Consider the following 19,413-nt stretch of genomic DNA (forward strand, 5'->3'; position numbering starts at 1 on the left):
CCCAAGAGCTTTGATTCCTGTTCATAAATATGGCAGCAGCAACATTTAACATTTTCAATCACTCATTTTCTTGGGAGCTAGGGAAGTGTTCAGATATATATTCTTAACCACTGCTGGTTCATTCAAGATTTTTTACAACGTGCATAATTCTCATGGGATAAGGAGTTGGATAAGTGGCCACAAGGCTTCTGAATTATCACTCCCATGCACAATACATTTTGTTTAAGTTATAACCACATAATTTAAACTGCTTACTTAAATTATAAAATACTCCCAAACCCAAAACCAATGCATTTGCATTAAGTAACATTAATGTGGGGCTGGCTTATGCATTCCAAGATTTTGTGGTTTCCCAATTAGTCCTCCAGTAACAGAATTACATTATCATAATTTTAAGGTGTTACGAATGTGATATCCAAATTAGAGATCAAATTCCCTATATTATGTGTTTCTTCCTTGAGGGCTTACCAACCAAACACAGGCTCTGAAAAAAAAAAAAAAAAAAAGAAGGTGTGCTAAAAATGCTTGTTTTCCATATCCAGCCCCTGCTTTCAGAGCAGAGAGGAGTGACTCTGAGAAAGGCAGGTTGTGAATAGCCCTTAGACAAACACTTCACAAGGTTATTTCTGAAGAGCAGGGGAACCTCCAGAAGCAATCTTTAATTACCAGAAGTTCTCAAGTGGTAAATTTTCAATAATTTCACTAACATCAGCTTATACAACAGAGATTTGCTCAAATTCATTTCTGGCTTGCACACGATACCGATATCTCATGCAAACTAACCCCCAGTGCAAAGTCCAGGTCTATGGAAACTGAAGAGTTTCATTTACTTTCCCACTGGAACAAGATGCTGTGACACGGAGCTGTACAAGTCAGCCTCCTTCACCTCAAGGTTGGAGAATATTACTGAAACTTTCATCAAACAGAATAATGATTTCCATCTGTAAGCTAACTCGTCCAGTGCCTCTCCCAGTTCATGGTAACTTACTTTCAAGGCACAGAAACACTGTGAGTGTTTGGATTTTTTTTGGCTGCTCAGGTTTTAAAAGGAAGAGAAAAGAGCTTGAGACACTGTGTCAGCCCAAAATGGGAGAGGTTAAAGTTCTCAAAAGATATATAACAAATCACTGAAATGAAATAAAATACAGCTGTATGCTAGAAACAACTCAAACAACAGCTCAAGCTGCACTCGCAGCAGAGGTAATTTCAAAATGCCTCCAGTAATATTCCAACATGGATGTCCTGCACAGGTGAGAAAGGAAACTGATGTGATCCTTATTCCAGAAACATCACCCATTTCTGCAGTGACATTTTTTGTACACTGAGGTATTCAGCTCAAAATTTTAGCTAATAAGACAGCTTCACTTATCCAAACACTGAACTTCCTCATCTGGACACTCCTTCCTTGCAGCAAAAATACGAAGTAACAAGTACCAGCCTCATCTGACAATCTTTAATCAGACTTGGCATTAGTTTAAAGATTGATTAGGTATGTAGGACATCAAAGAGTAAACCCCAGGGAATGAAAATGAACAATGGCATTATTTTCTTACAAGGGCATTAAGAATAAGTTGTAGCTAGAAAATATTTATGACTACTATAAACCCACCTATTTTGCTTACACCTCAAAATATCCCAGAAATATTAATGGACCAATACTGAAGAATTCCAGAATGACTATGTCCTTTAATAAAAACACAAGAAAATATATATTTTAGATTTCTAGGAAGGATAAACACAATGAATAATAAACACAATGTTTCATGTCCATTATTTAATTTTTTAAATGGTAGAGCCTATAGCAAAGTCTAGGTGAAAATGTATACAAAATTTTAAGCCTAAAATATTCCATTCAACTCAATTCCAGAAAAGGAATTTTACTCAAGTTTTCCATCAAATAGACCTAGAGTTTGCAGACAGTGTAATGCTATCCTATTTCAGTATTTTCAGGGTAACTGAAGAAAAATATTCATGCAGGGCTAAAAAAGAATAATGATCATTTAGGGAAAATTTATTTTTCTCTCCCTTAGATAGAGAAGATTCAACCCAACAGACCATCGAGTTGAGTATCACACAGGTTCCTACAGCTCACTGGAGAATTAATAGCAGCAGCTTCAAACAGTCTGGCACTAATACACAACATTTTTAAGATGGCATGGCTTAAGGGGGGGACACAACTTTGCAGAAGTGCTGGCATCTGAGAAAAATGCTTGTTACAAGTTGTCAAAATAAAATTGCCATTAGAAAATGATCTTTTGGATGCCTTTCCTGCCAGGTTCCCACAAGTTGGTTTGAACTGGTCCTTTCCAGAAGGCCACTATAGGTTTGCCTCTGGGGTGTCTCAAACACAGGCTTTTAATTCAGTAGGCACACAGAGAAAAAAGAAATACAGTGTGAAAAGATTTCTTTTAGACACCTTGCATTTTTTCCTTTTATTGTGTATTAACATTGTCATTAAATATCAATCACTTGGGGTAACCTGCACATTGCAGGAGGTTAACCTGTATTTGAAATGCCAGTCAACAAATCACACGGAAAAGCACCTAAAACATTACCAATAACTCACTGTAAAGCTCCTTCCTTTCTTTGCTCTTAAGTGATGCATTTCTACAACCCCAAACCCCCCCAGTGCCACCAGATCTGTATTAAGGGAATCCACACCTTTTACCTTCCCAACAGGATCAGCCTTTAGGTGGGAATTAGGATGAGCAGCCCCAAGCTCTGCCAGCACACGCCCGGCACAGACATGGACCATGAACCCCATCTCTGCCTCCAGTTAAGTCTAATCCTGACTAAATGTATTCACCCTCTTCCCTCTCTGCACCAGGACTGCAGATGACTCCTGTGGGAAGCCCTGCAGCTGAAGGACCAGGTGCTCACTGCTAGGATAATTATTTTGTAGCTGTCACAACTGGCTGTTAACACTTCTCTCCTGGCCTTCCAGCCCTGTGCACAGTTGACTGCACTGTTTTATTCTCTTAGATGTAATTTTTTTTATCCTTTTTTTTTTTTAAATTTTATTTTTTTACTTTCAGTTGATTCCTGGTGTACAACTATCCATGGTGGGAAATACCAGTTCTTGGAGGGCTGTATATACGATGCTCTTTTAAGATTCAGAAAGCTTTCCCTGATGGCTGCATGATATTTGAAGATTGTATGAAAATACATATAAGATGAAAACCAGAATACATCTTTTTGTGCTTTCAGTTTACCTCAAGGTCAGGGAAATTTTGCAGGAGAAGCTTTTCATCAGCTCACATGCCTTAACAGGACACCTAAACCATTTGGCCCTGTAACATCCATAACTTTATTCTCTATGCCATCAGGAACACTGGAATACCAAAGCAATCATTGGTGTGTTTAATACTGTACTCAGGGTTAATTTTTTGTCATGTAGCAGACTAAAATTATGTGGTAGTTATCAGCCAGTTGAAAAAATGAGACATGAACATGCAAAAAAAAAAAAAAAAAAAGAAAAAAGGAAAAAAGCATATACAGAAGGAATATTTAGACAACTAGTGGTTCTGAACAAAATTAATTCCACCCAACTCTTAAAATATAGAATATTTTCTTTGCTCTTTTTCCAGAGTTTTCCACACAGACTTGCATGAATAAGTCAAACTGGCAGCTGCAACATGTAAGCAGAAAGGAGGTCATCAAGTTTTGATAGATCCTCTTGTAATCAACAGGTTTTGTGGTGGTTTTTTTTTTTTTTTTAATGAAGAAATATTGGCTCAATTTGCTTTTCAATATAACTCAAGCTTCCTTCAGTTTGGTAGCATAAAAAGGTTTTGCAAATTCAACACTCAGGCAGTGATGGTTTCTGCAATGCCCCAACATAATGTCATTAAGTGCTCAACAATGACTTTAAATAAGTAGCTTTTGGAAGTTATATGTCTTTGAAGTTTCATTAATTAGTCATATCATCAGGAATGTATGGCTAAAGTAAATTACGCTGTTTAAAATATCTACTCTTTCAATGTGAAAAATGAAAGGATCCAGCTACCTTGTCTTTATACTAATGAAGATATTATTAATTGGTTTAGCAAAAACATAGATCTAACCATAATGTGCAACAGTTATTAAAGATAATTAACTACAGATCATTGGTTTGAAACATCTAGTCCAAAATGATTTCTGAAGGGCACATTATTCTATGAGATAAAATAATTAAATTTCTAACAGCTGCATAAGACAACTGTGGCATATCTAGTGTTTTAATTTCTTTTGTTCTATCCTCATGGTATTCCTCTGTTTTAGATTTTGAAAATGCTACGAGTGTTTCACCGTGAGCAGCCTGTGCAGCGTGGTAGACTGAACTATTTCATGTCTGAGGAAAAATGATGATTGAAAGAAAAGGATTAAAAATGACAGCACAGCTAATAATACACACACGCACGTGTGCACGTGCACACACATAAAGGCAGCTACTCCTCTTCGAAGGGGAAAAGGAGATGATAGGAAACCGATGAAACAGAGGGTTAAAAATGTTTCCATTCTAACATTAGCTACACAAGTCCTGCTCAAACTAAAACAGCACATTTGCAAATTAAAGAAAACCTCAACGATGAAGCAATGCCAAATACTTGTAGATTAATTAATAATGGAAGCATACACAGGCACATAAAATTAAGCAAGAACAGTTAAAAAAAAAAAAGGAAAAAAAAAAAAAAAGCAACTGAGGAGCTGGAACAGAAGTCTGTTTATTAAAACCCATATGTTCCAGGTCCAGAATTTCTGAGCTCACATCTGCTCCGGTACCATTCCCAAAAATGTCTGCGGTCAGTATTTATCCTACATGCCAGTGGTGGGTTCAGCATCAATTTCTTGATCTCTTTTTTTGATAACCGTAACCTACAAATGCTTTCAATAGCCTGGATCTGCATTAATTAGAGTGCTGTTTGCTTACAGCATTAGATCTCTCCCCATGTTTTGTAAGAAAACTCGTGTCCCAAAATATTCCTCATTTGCAGCAAATTTAGCTGCTTCAGCAGAGAGTGAGATTTAGACAGGAAAGGCAGGGAGGCAGGAAATAACATAGTTCAGTCAAGATTAGGTGTGTTGCTAGCTAATGTTGATTTAGCAAAAGAAAGACTGAAAAAAATGCATTACCCAGTGCCCCAGAATCCATAAAGTGCAAACAACAACAGTATTATTTTATTTGTTTTAATATTCCATATTTGACTTTTATTGTAAGGATTGTATTTATTGGGACCAACTATTTCCTCTGTGGCTTGAGATGGTGGGGAAAAAGTTATAAGGACCTTGCAGGCTTTATAAATATTTTTTTTAAAAGCCTCTAAAACAGTGGACAAACAGTGGCATCATTTACTTCAGCTCCCACACATTACCCTAATCAGGCATAGGAACTGTAATACATCTATAAATATAATCTGGGGTAAAAGAGGCTTGCAAAGGTCACCAGTGACAAAAATAATCGGAGTGTTACATTTTTACACAGACAAATTTGGAGTCATTTTGAGTGTTCATTGCCACGAGGAGAAATCCTATCCTACAAATCCTAAGGAGAGATGAAACACATGCAATTTTTGGGCAGTCCTGGGGTTCCTATAAGGTACTGTAGAAATAGGAAACAATGGAATGGTCTCTGAAGCCAATCCCATCCCGCCTTCCAGCCCTTGTCAGCACTGGGACTGTGCAGATGATGCAAAGTGCTCCCAAATCAGCACAGATGCAGTGGTGTAAGGAAAAACACGGGAAAATGGGGGAGAAGGCCCCTCCCCATGAGGTGGTGAGACCAGGTACACTGCAAGTGGGGAACAGCAGGATGCAGAGTAGCAGAAAACCCTCGAGTCGGAGAGACCTGAACATGCTGCCCATGTTTGCAGAATTCCTGCTTCCACCCCAGAAATACACTTTCCCTGAATATCTTTTTTTTATCTTTAGTTAAAGATTCCCAAACTAACACATTTTCCAGTGATCTTAGTCAAAAAGCCTGCAGAGGATTTTAGAAGAAAATGTTACTGTGAAAAGGAAGACTTTCCTTGGCAGAGTCACCCTCACTCTCCTCACGGTGCTGTTGTGTGAGGTGTGCATTTGCAATCTTAGCTGACCTATTTGTTGATGTATTTCAGGTAGCCAGATGTCCTGGTACTTTAGGAATTCAGAAGAAAATGGTATTCAACTGTTTGTCCTGGTTTTGACGCGATCAGCCAGCTGGCTATCCGCTGCTCCCTTCCAGTCCTCCCTCCCCCACCAAAAGCCTCCAGGTCACTTGCTGACCCACAGCACATCCCTCCCTACCTTCCAAGATGAACCTGGGGTCCAGCTACATCTGTGCTGAGGCCTCTTGTTGTGTGTCTGGCACACAATGAATGTGAGGCTCTCCAAATGTCAGAGCATGCCAGCTGATGCACATTGAGATTTAGAGCATCACAGATTTCATTGCACAAACAAATGCTCAAGAACTTGACAGGGGAGTTGCCGCCTTTGCAAGGGAAGGAAAACTTGCCAAGGGTGATTTAGCTACAGGTTAGGAGAGCACTGAGGAGTGGAGTAATGAGGAAGGCTGGCCAAGCACTGGGTGTTGGGGGAAACAGAAACACAATCAATCAGCCTGCAGCCAGGTACATCTCCTGTCTCGCCCTCCAGGTGCTCCAGCTTGCTTGAATTCCTGCTCCCAGAGGAAGAAATGCCCCAATCCTACTGCCAGCTGCCAGAATGTTTTTCCACAAAAACAAGTTCACCCCACCAGTAGTGCACTGTGCCTTGCAAGCACAGGCATCTCATCTGCACCTGAGTGTGATGGCAAAATTCAGTCAAAAGGTCTTCCTTGAGAATTATTTCCTTCATCAGGGAAAGAGTTGCTCAGGCTGAATGATTCACATCCCCAAGTAAGTCACCAATCCAACATATCCCAGTGAAATTCATGCTCCTTTCTGCTCCCTTTACACCCTCCAGCCTTTCCATCACTGTTCTTCATGCCAGTACTCCCAGACCACACATCCCGCCACCCCTTGCACATGGTTTGGCTGTTGGCACCTGGAACCCCAGGCAGCAATATTGCCCCAGAAGCTCTGCTTGCCAGAGGAACATCTCTCAGTGCCTGAGCTGGAGCAAGGAGGGCAACAAAATCCTGGTTTTTTGAAGGTTTGTGGCCTCCCAGCACCTGTTCTTGTGAGCAGAACACAGGGTTTAGCAGTCCCATCCTCCTGCAAGGTACCACCTTCGGAGACCAGAGGGAAGAAGCGACAAGGATGGGAAGATGCTTGATGAAACATTCTGGGTTTCAGGCAGGGATTAGCCCCTCTTTTTCTCCACAGCTTCCTCTGCCAGAGGGTTAAATTCAAGAAAATATGGTCTGGGAAGAGCAAAGTTCTGTTTTCTACAAAGGAAAGGAACAGCTGCTGAATACCTGGGACAGCAAATGTCAACAGGGCTCCATTAACGTTCATTCCACTAAAGGGCTGAATTTCCCTTCCCCTCAGTTGTATAACTCTAATTTCACTGACTACAGTGATTCCACCAGTCTAATTAGGCCCCTAGATAATAGCCAACATACTTATTATGTTAGCTTTTCACTGATTTCGTATTATACACATTTGTCTGTTAAATGTAATGATACGATTTTGCAGATTTACAAACTTCAGTTGGCAACCCACTTAAACATCACAAGCTACCTGCCACTGGTCTGGTATGTTCTCTATTTACAGCAAACCTAAATGTTTGTTTTATGCTGTCAATGAAGAGAAACTGTTTGGGAGGGGAAAAAAAATAATTGAACATCAGCCACTGAACCAGCAGGAACGCAAAATATTTCCATGAAAGGGAATCCAACAGGACCAGCGATCTGTAGGGTAACTATTCTCAGTGTGAGGAGGAAGAGTGAGCCAAGTGCAGAAGCCAGGCTTATTTCCTCTCTCTCCATAGCGTGTCCTATCCCAGCACTTTCTGGAAGCAGGGTACACGAAGTTCCGAGGAACGGCCACACTATTCCACCCCCTGCCGGGAAGCTATTTATTTTAACAGCCACAGAATCTTTTCATTGTGTTTCTGGCCTAAACAGTTGGCCGTGCAGGCAGGAGAGGTACAGCTGCTCCTTTACTGGGAGCTGTGGGAGCAGGAGAGGAGGTGTCAGGAAGGAGCAACGCGCCCCGGCGCTCTGCCTCCTCCCCTGGCCTCCGCCAACCGCACATAAACAAAGTTACTAAAACAAAGGAACAACAGCGAGTTCCTAGGTTGAAAATAGCCCTACACTCATTCAGGAAAAATTCCTGCTGGGATTGCTGATGGATGGCACTGCTGTTGCTGGGGGGGTTGCTGTTCCCCAGGACAGCTGAGCATCTCCCCCCAACCTGGAGCCCCATGGCTCTCCCAGATTTGGTGCCTAAACCTTCTTTCCAAAACAGTTTCTGATGTCCATGGCTTCTGCACTGTTGCTGGAGGAATTATCCAGCAATATACTGTATTATAGGGTGTCTCAGTTGATGTGATTTCAGAATTTAGGAAAAAAAACCCAAAAAGTAGCAGTAGTGAGAATCGGAAAAATCAACACATCCTCTCTGATTATCCACGAGTTCTGCCTTGCCTGCCAACAGACTTGCAGGTGTCATTACACCTTCCTGATTAAAGCAAGGATACCACCATCCTGTTGACCAGAATTTAAATTTAGGCCGTGAATTTTACACTGTCTTGGACAATGAAAATAATGTATTTCCTAAATATTATTCCAAATATGCCATTTTCCCCTCGAACTTCAAAGAGGTGAGGTGGATAAGCTCTCTTTTCCTCATATCTGTCTTTCAGAGGCTTATTAGCAGGTGCAATTTTAACAAATGTTTGTCATTGATACACAGAGTCACAGTGACACCTCTGTTTCTAAAACTGCACCTTACACATCTTCTTGGGTGTCATTCCTATTTTGGGTGGGTTTTGTTTCCAGAAATAAATGGGGCTTGGAGAACCCATTTACAAGGGGTGTTTGCTGCCCATGGCATTCCCTGGCACCAGCCTGTTCCTGAGCCCATCCCTGACCCTGCTGGGCACCATCCCCAGTGATAAAGAGCAAGCCCAGGGAGAGGATTCAGCCAAGGAGTGTCCCACTGGTCACAGGAGAGAAGAAAGATGTTTGCTTCTGTGTTGCATGAGCTCAGACTGCCATAAAAGACATTACTTAAAAGCCTGAGAGATTTTATTTATTTTAAATTGAAAGCAAACAAAGCAAACAAAGCAAACATTACTTAACCATGCCTGCATTCCCAGTATCCCCCTAGACTTGCTGAGGGACCCTGGAACTATGGCAGGCATTTTATCTTTCCCTCTTCTAAATAGCAAGTTAAAAATTAACTGCTTCATCTTCACATTGCTCACTCCTTAAGTAGTTTAAACTTACTTTTAACTGTTACATGCCAACAAAACAGGTTGCTTAATTGATTTGACCTTTCACAGTATTTTTTAATTTTCAATCTTAGTTTCATTGTTCCATCTGGCACTTTAAAACGGCATCTGGTTAACTGTACTTAACCAGCTGATCACTGTACAGTTATTTTTAAATGTAATGTATGCTTAAACAGATGTTATTTTTATAGATGTAGATCTAAACTGCACTTGTATACGTGCTATGTCTGCATAAGCTCTTTCTGCAATTCAAATGTTGACACCAAAAATTACAAGCCAGAATGCTTATGAACTTCACTATTATGTTACTGCACTTTTTTGCAGCTTGTTAGGTAAACATCAATTCAGTTCTTTTTTCTCTGTTCATTGCACATAAATAAAACATTAGCGTTTAGTTTATAAAGTGATGAACACTTTGCTGTGTTGGATTTAGCTTTATAAATACAACTGCTGTCAGCAAGAAAAAAAAAGGATTTATTGAATAAATAATAAGAAAGCTAGAGGAAAATAAAAGTATATATATTATGCAAAATACTGTGTTTGTCCACAGGTCACATAAGGGTCTTCAGATATCCCATGTGAGAATATTTAATAATGGTGCATTTTTGCAAGATATACTATGTCTCCTGAAGCAAGAGCAGATTGGTAAAACATGGTCCTACTCTGATGGCTGTAATTTTTAGCAACAACTGGGGGCTCCATTTTAATGTTTTTATTATCATAGAGAGCCCAAATTCAAAGGCCCTGTGAAGTCAGGAGTTTTACAGAAGCAATAAAAATGAAGACTAAGATATGACTAGTCAAACCAACTAGCACTGGCAATCTATTAAATAAATACAGCTATATCATAATTACTAAATTTTACTGAATAATGCCTGATTTTGCAGTTGCAAGTAAATTAATCTTTATTCACTAAGAGTAAGACCTCATTCTTCCAAACACCCATCTGAAATCAGTGTTAATTACCAGTTGAACACAAGTTAGCCAGAATACATATTTTTCCATTCATTTAACATCTATAATTTGCTTAGTAGATGACAATTTTTGCATCCCTGTATTTGTTAGATAGGTCTGAGAAGCATGAAATAGAGTATACAAGCAACCAATCTTAAAAACTCAGCTTGATTTTTAGATCAGCAGATAGAAAAAGTTTTCTAGTCAGGCCACTGATTTTTTTTTTCCCCAGGAAAAAACAAGTTCTGCAATATCTAATACATTTTCTCTGAAACAACTTAAAATGCAATATCAAAACGAATTTGGGCAATAGGCAAGGGCGTGTGTTACTGTGCACAAAGGAAGTGGTCGCGGCACTGAAAATTTCACAGAGAACTTTAAAGTATCATTCTCAAGGTTAAAAATTGCTGTTATACATAATACCTCAGTAATTGATAGACATTTTCTCTCTCCAGAGCCCATTTTCTGTGAAAAACACCACATAACATCTGTTCATAAACAGTCCTTCTGTGAGAACACTGACACAGGTCTTGAGCTTCTACTGGCTCAATTCCCCTGCCATACACAGATGGCACGAGGTATTTATACAGCTGAATTCTTTGTAATACAAGCTCAACTATATCTTCAGGTAAGACTGTGGGCAAACATGTGCTTGTACTATTCTGCTGACTTACCTCAAGTCATTTAAACAGTTCCCTCTGACACAAAGACAAATTGTGTCGTACCATTCTGCAAGTGTTTTGTCTCAAAATCACCTTCAGCAATCAACACAGAGCTCTGCAGAGATAAGGACATTTTGGGACATAGAAAACCCACCCAGTTTTGTGTTAATGAGCTAACAGTTATATTAGGATTCAAGACTCAGGGCTATTCTCCTTGATTTTGATGTATCTGTTCTCCTTCCATAAAAAAATATTTGTTTTGATGATATAATACCTTGTTCTTTTGCATGCAAAATGTTAAATAGAGAAACTCTGGCATTTGATTCTCACATACATGGCAAGCGAGCGTGTAGGTTACCCACAGTTTTTTATGTGCTATGCTAGTTATTCCTTCTAAGCAATTCTGAGTGAATAACACTTCATAATACATTCAAAGATTGCTTTCCTATTTATCTCCATGAAATGATGGAAGGCTTCAGTTGACTTCTGAAGAAATCTAGGTGCCATGACACCATCTGCCAGACGACATCCTAGTCCTACGCACACATATGCCCAAGCTTTGGCTGTGGTCTGTGTACACTTAAGAAATAAAGCACATACGTAGAGATTTGCAAGGTGAGAGCCTTGAGAATGAGACGCTCCAAAAGCAAGGACAGCCTGTTGGTGTTTTGAAATAGGGGGGGGGAGGAAGAGTAAAGTAAACTTTACCCAAAATTTCAAACGTACATTGAAATCTCTTTCAATTGTTCTTTTCACACCTTGGTCCCTATTACTGAAGTTGCTCAAGTCCAACATGTTTACAGACAATATAAGCTACATAAAGGTATGGGGGAAAAATATCTGAATTCTTGACAAGAGAACCCTTTAATAAGGATACATCTTGATAAAATATTGGGGGAAAAAAGCTATTTTAGGTCATTCTTTCAGGCAGAAGTAGTATATACGTGCAGGGGTCTGGCCACCAACAGCTTGAACTATACATGAATTCTGATTTCATCTGTCGAACATTTAATTAAAAGGTTTTTCTGGGACTATTCATCCTGCAGAATAAACCAGAATGCACTTTTCCCTGCCCAGGGGAAGCATGGGATGAGTTTCAAGACACTTGTGTCTCTGCTGGTCGGGTGACCCCATGATGGTGGGATCCACCCTGCACAAGAAGAGCAAAGCAACACTCCTAGAGAAGAGGAGCAAAGCTCCTGTTGTGTGTAGTGGGACCAGGGAACCTTCCAACTCTGCTATTCCCAGAGCTCCACTCAGAGTTACATCTCCCTCAGGGTATTCAAATATGAAGAAGTCTGGATTTGTCTATTGGCATTCACAGCTACAGGGACTTGATGGATAGATGGATTTCACAGGGCCAGAGGTGTCCCTTAGTGGGGGACCAAAACCAGTTAAAAAATTTAAGAGTGGTGGTTAAAACAGTAAAAGAAAGGTGGTTCTGTTTTCTGCTGCACTGCAGACTCCCCGTAGGGTGCAGGCGTGTCACTGCATTGCTTTGGTCTCTGCAAATGGGAATATTACTGATGCCTCCTGGTCTCAGGAAGATGTGAAATAAGCCCATTTCTGTTTGTGATGTGCTTAAACACTATAGCCATCAAAAAGCCAATAAATAGCATGTCCTCACTAAATGTCTTTGTAATACCCTTTTTAAATTTGGTGGCTTCTCAGTTATATTTGCTTTTTTTAAGCTGACGGGGAAAATACAGTCAAATACAGATAAGTTTGAAGAGAGATTATGTGGAAATGGATGCTACTTGCTTTTTTTATACTTTATTATATAGGAATTAACTCAGAATGATATTGGTATCATTCAATTTAAATATAGTGCTTGCTTATGGCCTGTAAGATGATCCAACACATTGTAAGCAATGCCTTGACACAGTGTATGTGATGAATACGACTCAGTGTATCAAACACCAACTGCACTAAATCCACAATAATGCTGCCTTTTTGTAAGTTCTTTATGCTCCAGTAGTTTTCATTTTTATGATAAGTATGAACCTGACCAGCTTGGAATACGTTCCACCGAGCACTTGCTCTTTTGCAAGAATCAGTCACCTAATATTTATCAATTAAGGCTTGTAGAATAAATAATGCAAGGAATAATTTTATAACAGAGATGTTAAGAAAACATAATTCTCCAAATATAATTTGGCCTGCTTCTCTTAACACTGAATGATTTTAATGTTTCCTTCTCTATAAATTCTCCTCCTTGTTACCCAGCATTGTTTTACTCAAATGATGTTTCAACTGCACTTAATGCACATTATTATGATCATGTCTTCAGCTTTTTTCTTTTGAAGTTGTATTTAATTACAAAATAATATCCTGTTTGAAGAACACTGCTTTGATATGTCCCTCTGCATTTACTAATTATAAACTTGTTCTCATTATCAATATATTTTGCATGTTGTTATTTTGTTTTGTTTGCCTATTTTTTGTTTTTAAACCCAGGAAATATAACTTGGGTGACAAGTGGTTTTGATTGTAAATTACACGGGAAGTAGAAGTCCATTTCAGAGCCCTCATGTCCACAGCAAGACTCAGTAGCCCATGACTGTCATCAGGATAAAACTCCTGGATCAGAAAAGTGAGAAACGGATCGGCGGCTGGGATGTGACTGTGAGGGTCAAGAAAGCCAGCGTGGTCCATCAGCCCCACTGCATCAATCTGTTGGTGGGACTGCATTATAACTAGCAGGATAGAAACCCAGCAAGAGGCACAGCCAAACTAAACCAAAAAATAGGTTGAAAGAGGGATTTACATTCCTCTCTCATCAGCATTGGAAAAGGATTGGCAATCTCTAAGCTTCATGTGTCCAAAATGGAGAGATTTAAGTTATTCACTTTTCCTAGCATTTTCAGGACTTGAAAAAAAGATGTTTCACAAAGGAAAGCCATTACAACATCCAACAACATGCAACAAAATCATACATTTATAGGCAATGCAGATTAACAGAGCTGTCACACTCGTAATAAAAACTGCTGAATAATTTTACTGAGAGGTGAACCTATCTGCTGATACCTCTGAATGGTTTTACTGCAGAGAACAAGATGCCAGCTCCTGCCCTGATAGACCTCAGCAGCACAGCCAGAAATGCTGGGGATGCTCTGCAAGACCTCCTTGATACATTGGAAGCAAACCCACAAACGCAGAAGGGTTAAACAAGTGAAATCTTAGGGAGGTCTGGGCAAAACTTACTTTAGTTTGGATTTAGACCAGAATTTGCCATTTGAGTAACCCTAACATATACATGACAGAGTATAATGTATGTCCTTTTTCTGAGCTGGTTTACATAACTGCCTCTGTAGACTCTGGTCCAACAGTGGTGCCTGTCGGGAATTTCACTGTGGTCAGTAAGATCTTTGTTTTAATAAGGCTGCATAACAAAATATAGCTTTTGCTGGCTGTAAAATATTAAGTGGGAAATACAGTGTAGGGAAATAAGAGGCACCTAGTGAAAAGGGGTGGTGTTTTTTTAATAAAACTTCCATACAATCATAGGGCACTGGAGGAGCCTGATCCTTTCCCCTTTATGTATTCACATTCTCTGTGATGCAGAGAGGAAACATTAACTTTAATTAGTACTGTGGACCCTGCAGGAATCCCTTGTATATAAGAAAAGGAAAATACTTAAATATGTGAGCTAGAAAGATTTCATGTACATATAGCTGGTCATCTAGTTAAGTGTTTGCAAGATCACCCCAGAGATTGAAGCCACTCCAGAACAAGGACCTCATCTTCCTCCTGGTGTCTAATGCACCTCCCTGTTGTTAGTGCTATAATAAATAATAATAATCTGTTACCATTAGGTGAGCATCTCTCACATGATCAATTTCCTGCTGTTGCAGGAGGGTGAATGTTGGTGGACTTTGATCCTTCCAAGATTTTATGTTTCTATCATAAGAGAATCATAGCACATAAGCACATTTTTTACTAATGCAGTAAGTAAGGTGGCAATATATATTGCACTGACATTAAATGAATATTAAAAGGAATTGAAACCATTTTCACATCATGAGGGGGAAAAAAACCTCCAAGCATTAGATATACAGTAGCGATTCAACAAAGACACCACTTTTAACCTTCTTCATAGATGAAAAAAGTCAAATCCATTAGAAAAATAAAACCTAGTCTTAACAGTATACGGTGATGGATCTTAAAATACCAATGTTCTTTTTAAGTCTGTTTTGCCCACTCCCCTTTGCCTCTCATACACAAACACCCCACACACCACACCCATCACTTTCCTGCTCCTCACTCTCATCTCATTGCAACATCTCAATAATGTATTACGGTACAAATACTACATGCACAAGGACTTCGCTTGAAGAAAAAAGTGAGATACGGCACTTCTGCATATAAATAATACAGGCAGATGTTTCAAAGAGGGATATGCATAGCAAAACATCTTCTTTGTTGGAGGGTATCAATTCTGTGTACATTACACACTTGTAATTTAGATTACTTTCTTATTTTTGTAACATCTCTGCACAGCCATATATTAAATCGGAGATTTCAGACTGAACAGTCCTCTTTTTACCCCTATTTTGTTGCATCTTGCCAATTCAATGTTTTATTATGTTTTCTGTCATAATATTACTCTTGTCCTTAGAAAACATATATTTATTCCCACTTGGAATATAGTGTAACTACTGTAAAGCACTGCTCAAAAGATGACTACAAATTCTGTCTGAGAATAGAAAACATGAACTCTTCTATTATCCAAATATTTTCCAAAGATTTCGCTTTTGTATGCATGTCTGTTGCTGACACACATAATGAGATCATGGGAAAAACCACACAGCTGACCTGAACTTCTGGGTATAGAAGTATAAAACTATGAGATCTAATAAACCCAGTGCATGACCCCATGCAGTTTTTAGACTTAAAGAACTAAATGCTATTGTGAGAGGAATGAAAGCCTACATATTTTTTCCTGTAGCATGGCAGAGTTCAGCTGTAATATATTTACAGTTGTCAATAAATGTAGCGACATAACGTGAAGCATATAGACATCTCTGGTCTCCAGCCTCACCAAGAGAATATCCCGACACCTTCTTGTCACACACAAGGCAGATATTATTTTTATGCACCAAACAGTAGGCAGGATGCAGCAACAGACTGACTCTGTGCTACCACAGTGTGTCTGAGAGGCTGTCAGCACATACTTTGCCTACTTAACGTTGCTCTTTCAAATAATATAAAAATACTTTGGGCTCCGAGTTTCAACCTTGCTCTTGCTATGCCTGACTAGTAAACAGGGAGCCAAAGTTTGGTGCAGCATCTGAGAAATACCTTTATATATAGAAAGGGTGCTCTAGGAGATGGAGGTAACATATCTCAGCTGTTGAGCTCTGCATACAAGACTGGTTATTAAATTTAAGGGAAAATTTAAGATCTCCTAAAGATTATAAACTACCCTTAATTAACCCCCACGGATCCCATCGACACTGGAATGTGCATAGCTAAATGAAAGGCATCACTGTATATAATCTGGAAGCTGTGGAAACCAGAACTTTAGCATATAAGTATATAGGACTAACTCTGTCCCCTGAGACCTAAGGATTATTTTGGTTTTTAGGATTCAGGTGAACACTTCAGAAGAGTACTAAATTCTGAGAGAAATGCAGAAGTCTTTCACTGCTTTAAAACTAGATTCTTTCAAACATACAGAGACAGAAAAATCCTTTTCCCCAATAGTACAAGTGCTATTAACTTAGAAAGGAAGCGTACTCATTATAGGAATAAAATCAAGCACCAAAACATAGTATAAAGGGCAACAATCTAAGGCATGACTGTTCTGGTAAGACAAAAAAAAAAAAAAAGGCTTTATTTATTATCTTAGTTCTTGAAGATGTAAACTGTTTTTTGTTAATCTTTCGCTTTTTATATTCCATTAGCTTCTAATTTAACTATAAATAAAGGATAAGTGAATGGTTGGTAACACAGACATGTTACAGTTTAATCAAAGTGTTTATTTCTCTTAAAATCTTACCCCTGTATACCTGGCTTTGATTAAATAAACGTTAGAGTGTGAAGTAACAAAACATAAATACCTGCCTAAATTAGAAGTTATATAATCATTTTAAATAATGGAAAATTCTCCTTAGTCCTGTGTTAGCTGGTAGCTGCACTCAGCATTGGAACATTGTTTATTCTTTACTAACTAATCATCCTTCATGGTCTTTCAAAAGTTCCTGGCATTTCACTAGTTTACACATTGATTGAATACTGTTCCCAGAACTGCTTGTGGCACTGTGCCAAATGCTGTGATAATCAGCTGGAAGATTTATTCCAGTTGAGGAGTGTTATAAACATAAGGATTCATAAGGCTCAGCATCAAAAATGAATCCTGATGCTTTTTTTAAGAAGGCTGAAAACTTTCTGTGAGCCTTCAACAAGACACACTAATAGTCTTTGCAGTCTCTTTCAATATACAGGCTTTGATTTGAAAAACATAGTCATTTAACTTGATTCGATTTAAATATTAATAACTATTGGAGGTTTTAACAAATTAAAATATAATTTTATAGCGGCATGTGCAGAGCAAATTGTACATGAAAAACCTTAAGGAAATTCACAGATTAACTACTGTGCACAGGATCACACACATTTACTGCAACAGGATATATTATTATTCTGGGAGATGGGTGGAGAAAGAATACAAAGGAAGCTGAAAAAATTCAAAGGGAAGCAGCTGGCAGGTAAATGCACTGAGCCAGAAAGAAATAATAAGGAGAGAGGCAGCGAGTGGAAACGCAAAGGATAATAATTTCTTAAATAAAGCAACAAGAAGTAGAGAGAAATGTAAGCTACAGATGAGAACCCTGAATAAAATAGAGACTAGAAAACATTCCCAGTCAGAAAGAGGGAATTGCTTCATTACTGGCCTAACAGTAAATTAATATTACAGAGACTGAAAAGGTGATACTAGAGACTATCAACTTAATTAAGAGCCAGTGAAACCACAGAGCATGGCTGACTGGCATGTCCAAAGTCTACAAGGCTAAGAAGTGCTTACACAGAAATTAAAAGTAGTAAAATGGATGAAGCAACTTCACTGTTTTCTATGGCTGCTTCATCAGTGAAATGATGCTGGTATCAGCTTAGGGCACTGTAAATATCAAATCCATGATATTCAAAACTTGCAAGTGTGGGTGTCCAACTTGATGCATCTGAGAGTTTGCCTTATGGTCTTCCAAATTTCTTTGTCAAACATAGAAATTACATTTCTTAAAGCATGCAGTCATGGTAAACTACCCCTTGCTGATCTGTTCCTCAACACCCTCTTCAAAACTCAATTGAGAAGCTCACTCTTGAGCACTGAGTCTCCCTGCACCTCGGAAAACACTGCCTCTTGCACAATAAAACAAAAATCAACAACAACAAATAAAACCAACCAAAAAAACCCCACAACCAACAAAAACTGACAAAGTGACGTTTTCTGCATTTTTTTTTATGCCTTGTCTTTGTTACAGGCAACAATTAACTATTTCATAGATAGGTAGAATGGGGAAGTCACCAATATCTAAAACTACCAAAAGCATTATCACAACAAAACCTTGACTCATAAAACTCTCAATATGTTGTACATCTCCCCTTGGATGAGACCAAAGTACAATGTTAATGATGGAAGGAAACAAGGGAACTTGTGGTTTCTCTTTGATGCATGAAAGATTTTCATGCAACAAGGCAATTTTGGGTAGTTGGTGGCTCTTTACAGCAATGCTGGAGCCAGGGATTAGGTGTTTAGTGCTTGTTCCTGTAGACAAAGGTGATGTTTTCTCACAATAACAATTAAACACTTTAAGAGCTGCCAAAATATCACACAGCAGTAGGAAAAACAGTAAATACTCAATAGAGGATCTTGGTATTTTAATGAGTGCACATTTTGAATCATTTGAAGAAATAAGACATAAGCAAAGACTTGTATGTTCTGACAGGGAATGTCTAGATGTTTGCAGCAAGAAGAGAATTTGAAGAGGGAATGAGGGGATGTGAATTATGATGTTTATAAGAAAATAGTTTCTTGGCAATGTTTCATCTTCTTTCTAAAATGATTGCTATAAGGATGAATTAGTGTTTTGCTTTTCAAAAAAGAAAAAAACTATTTTTAACAACAAAACAAAGCCTCCTCAGCCCATTTTGCAAAAGAGCGCTGATGCAGACCTCTTACTGACCAGTCCTGAACCACAAGATTCTTATGGCAAAGGCTCTAATGAGAGCAGGAAATGTCAACCAACAATCCACTCCTTAACAGAGACTTAAAGGAGAAAGAAATAGTAATAATATGGCTGATTTTCCCAAGAACCTAAAACTGATTTTGGGGATTTTCTCAGATGCCAAAGGGAAGTTTCTTGGTAGAATTTAAGGGTGAGAACATGAGCCAGGCAGCAACAGTGGGCTGTTGACAGCATGGCCCTCCAAAAGTACC

The sequence above is a fragment of the Taeniopygia guttata genome, chromosome 12 (genome assembly GCF_048771995.1).
Source record: "Taeniopygia guttata chromosome 12, bTaeGut7.mat, whole genome shotgun sequence".
NCBI classification, from domain to species: Eukaryota; Metazoa; Chordata; class Aves; order Passeriformes; family Estrildidae; genus Taeniopygia; species Taeniopygia guttata.